This window comes from Monodon monoceros, unplaced genomic scaffold, assembly GCF_005190385.1.
Source record: "Monodon monoceros isolate NGI ecotype Baffin Bay Population unplaced genomic scaffold, NGI_Narwhal_1 Super_Scaffold_22, whole genome shotgun sequence".
Taxonomy (NCBI): domain Eukaryota; kingdom Metazoa; phylum Chordata; class Mammalia; order Artiodactyla; family Monodontidae; genus Monodon; species Monodon monoceros.
Window position 1 is genome coordinate 124902593 of NW_021703779.1, and position 4362 is coordinate 124906954.

At 45.5% G+C, this 4362-nt stretch overlaps 1 pseudogene across 1 annotated transcript; it reads right to left on the reverse strand.

Annotated features, from left to right (window-relative positions):
* Positions 1-263: 263 nt before the first annotated feature.
* Positions 264-996, reverse strand: LOC114906286 (annotated as a pseudogene). The gene has a single exon (XR_003796420.1). The product of XR_003796420.1 is annotated as a translationally-controlled tumor protein pseudogene (transcript).
* Between the last annotated feature and the right edge of the window lie 3366 nt (positions 997-4362).

Consider the following 4362-nt stretch of genomic DNA (forward strand, 5'->3'; position numbering starts at 1 on the left):
CTCAAAAACAATGCCTCCGCTCCAAACAAATCAACATCAAAATGAAGAGCTCCAGGGCTTCCCCGGTGGCGCAGTGGTTGGGAGTCCGCCTGCCGATGCAGGGGACGCGGGTTCGTGCCCCGGTCCGGGAGGATCCCACGTGCCGCGGAGCGTCTGGGCCCGTGGGCCATGGCCGCTGGGCCTGCGCGTCCGGAGCCTGTGCTCCGCGGAGGGAGGGGCCGTGGCAGTGGGAGGCCCGCGTACCGCAAAAAAAAAAAAAAAAAAATGAAGAGCTCCAGATGACATCAGTCCTATTTGTCTAAGTCCTGGTGTTGTGTGGATGAAATGCAGTAGCCAGCCTGTTATGACGAGCAGGTGATAGATCCAAAGTAACAGCCAAATTTGTTAACATTTTTCCATTTCTAAACCGTCCTTAGAGAAAATCATATGTGGGGTCACACCAGCGTCACTGCAGTCCCGCAGAGCAGCCATGCCATCTGGATTCATGTTTTCACCAATAAAGAAGTGATAGTTTTTGAAATTAGCAAGGATGTGCTTGATCTGTTCTGCAGCCCCTGTCATAACAGGTTTTCCTCTTTCTGGTCTCTGTTCTTCAAGCTTCCCTTTGATTGACTTCATGTAATCTTTGATGTACTTCTTGTAGGCTTCTTTTGTGAAGCTGGTTTCCTGCAAGTGATGGTTCATGACAATATCCACACCAGTGATTACTGTGCTTTCGGTACCTTCTCCCTCGGGGCCTTCAGCGGAGGCGTTTCCACCAATGAGCGAGTCATCAATGTTACCCTCTGTCCTACGGACCATCTTCCCCTCCACCCCCAGACACAGGCCGTCCTCGACCTCCTGGATCTTGTAGATGTCGGAGAACATCTCATCATGGCTGATGAGGTCCCGGTAGATGATCATAACGGCGACTAGATGGAGACGACGGCGGTGCTAGCTTAGTGGGAGCCCGGAGCTCAGAGCGAGCGCACTGCAGCCGGAGCGGTGCTCGGGGGGAGGGGGGAGAGGGCGGAAAAAGGGATGCACCATATTTTGCTTATCCAATCCACTGAATTGCTAGGTATCAGGGAAGCTTTTAACATTATCCCCTGCCAGGCACCACTCTGAGACTTTGATGTGCTTGGCCAGGGTGGGGTAAGGCACTAGTGTTTTTCTAAAACCTCCCCTGGTGATTCTAATACACAGCAAAGGCTGAGAATCACTGACCGAGACCATGACTGGCCAAACTAGGGCCCCGGGGCCAAGGGTTGCCTACTGCCTGTGTTCACATGGGCTGCCAGCTAAGAATACTTGAGAAAAATAAAAAAGAAGAGTATTTTGTGACACGTGCAATGATGCAACATTCAACTTTCCATGTCTATAAGTAAAGTTTTATTGGCACACATAGTCACACCCATTCATTTACCTATTGTCTATAACTGCTTTTGTTATAGACAAGGGCAGAGTTAAGTAGTTGTGACAGAGACTGTATGGCCCACCAAGCTGAAAATATTTACTATCTGGTCTTTTACAGAAAAAGTTTGTTTCATCCATTCACAGTCCTATCATACTTGGTCTTTCAGCAGCGGTCGGCACCGTTGATCACCCTACTGCTTGAGACACTTTCTTCACTTGACAGCTAGAAACCCGCTCTCTCCTGGAGCTGCCTCTCTGGAGCTTGGGGAAGCCCCATGGGGGTGGATCCGGGTGCCCAGTGTTTGGGAGCTGGGCCACTTCCACCCCTCATATGGGCACTGGTGGGGGGGTGTGTGAGGGTGAGGGGAAGGTGTTAGGAGATCACTCGGAGGCTTTGGGCAGCTCACTCTCCTTCTGGGTTGGACAAGACTGTCGTCTCTGAGGTCCCTTGCAGTTCTGAGTTCTCTGGTGGTCATAGTGCCAAGCACCGTCAACTGCATCACCAATTCTCCCAGCAACCCAATGAGGAGGGCGCCATTTCTATCATTATCACAATTTTACAGAAGACACAACAAATCTTCAGAAAGGAAAAGTGAGTTTGGCCAGGTTGCCCAGCAAGTCTGTGGCCTTCAAACTCAAGTCCAGCCCACCTCACCCTGTCTAGCAGGATGGATGTACCAAGTGCCTATTGTTTAAGCTGATGAGATCTCAGAGAACCTGGGGTTTCTGGGGAGGGCACACTGGCAGGTGGTGGCTGGGTCAGCTCTGTGTTGTGCATGTGGGCAGCTGTGAGTGGGACCCAAGATGAGAAGAATAAATTCTTGAGATGCCTTGGGCAATGCGCCCAACGCCGTGATATGTACTTGACTAAGATCGTGTTTACTGATTTAAATACTCTGTGAGGGAGGATTAGTTTTTCTGTGGCTGCTGTAATGAATTACCACAAAGTCTGGTAATTTGGTAAAACAACACAAATGTCTTCTCTCCCAGTCCTGGTGGTGAGAAGTTCAAAGTCAAGGGGAAGACTCCTTCCTTGCCTCTTCCAGCTTCTGGGTGCTGTCAGGCAATCTTTGCTGTTTCTTCGCTTGTAGGTGCATCACTCCAATCTCTGCCTCTGTCTTTGCACAGCCTTCTTACAAAGACACCGGTCCTTGCATTTAGGGCTCACACTAAATCCAGTATGAGTGCATCTGGAGAGCCTTAGCTAAATTACATTTGCAAAGACCATATTTCCAAATAAGATTGCATTCTTGGGCTTCCCTGGTGGCGCAGTGGTTGAGAGTCCGCCTGCCGATGCAGGGGACACGGGTTCGTGCCCCGGTCCGGGAAGATCCCACATGCCGTGGAGCGGCTGGGCCCGTGAGCCATGGCCGCTGAGCCTGCGCGTCCGGAGCCTATGCTCCGCAATGGGGGAGGCCACAACAGTGAGAGGCCCGCGTACCGCAAAAAAAAAAAAAAAAGATTGCATTCTGAGGTTCCTGGTGGATATGAATTTGGGGGGACACAATTCAACTCACTACAGGCGGAAATATTATTCTCAGTCTACAGATGAGAAAGCTGAAGCCCACTCTCATGACATGAGAGCAGTTACCCCCTTAGCTAGCTCCTTAGTGACTTAGGAACCAATGCCCAGTCCTGTCTTATTTTAATGCCTCAGTTCTCATAGACAGAAAAAAAAAGATATACAAAAAACCCAAATCACCTTTACCTTACACTGTATACAAATAATACCTCAAATTAGATCAAAGACCTAGACTTGAGAACTAAAACCTATAAAACTCTTAGAAGGAAACATTGGTCAAATTCTTCATGATGTTGGGTTTAGAAATGACTTCATGACTCTGACACCAAAAGCACAGGTAACAAAAGAATAAAGATAAGTTGGACTTCATCAAAATTAAAAACTTTTGTGCATCAAAGGACACTATCAACAGAGTGAAAAGGCAACGACCTACAGAATGGAGAAAATATTTACAAATTGTATATCTGACAAATGATTAATATAAAGAACTCCTGCAGCTCAACAACAACAAAAACAAGCAACCCAATTAAAAAATGGGCAAAGGCCTTGAAAAGGCAGTTCTCCAAAGAAGATATACAAAGACAATTAGTACATGAAAACATGTTCAACACTACTGTTATTAGGGAAATGCAAGTCCAAACCACAATGAGATACCACTTCACACCTACTAGGATGACTATAATTTTTTTAAAAAACTGAAAATAACAAAGGTAGACAAAGGTATGGAACACTAGTACATTGCTGGTGGGAATGCAAAATGGTGTAGCCATTATGGAAAACGGTCTGGCAGTTCCTCCAAAAAATCAAACATAGAATTACCATATGATCCAGCAATTCCATACAGATACATATATAGATAGATAGATATAGATATAGATATATCCTGAAGAATTGAAAGCAAAGACTCAGTTACTTGTGTACCCATGATTATAGCAGCATTATTCACAATAGCCAAGAGGTGGAAGAAAACCCAAGTGTCCATTGACTGATGAATGGATAAACAAAATGTGATCTATACTCACAATGGAATACTATTCAGCCAAAAAAGGAACAAAGTTCCTACACCTGAAACTAACACAACATTGTAAATCAATTACACTTCGATAAAAATAAAAAGGAACAAAATTTTGATAGATGCTACAACATGGATGGACCTTGGAGAGTTATGCTTAGTGAAATAAACCAGATACGGAAGGACAAATATTGTATGGTTCCACTTACAGGAAGTATCTAGCTGGAATAGACTAATTTATAGAGACAGAACATAGAATAGAGGTTACCATGAGTTGGGGGTTGGGGGAAAGGGAAGTTATTATTTAATGGGTAGAATTTATGTTGGAGACGATGAAAAGTTTTGGGTATAAATAGTGGTGATGGTTACACAACATTGTGAATGTAATTAATGTCATTGAATTGTGCATTTACAGATGGTTAAAATGATAAAT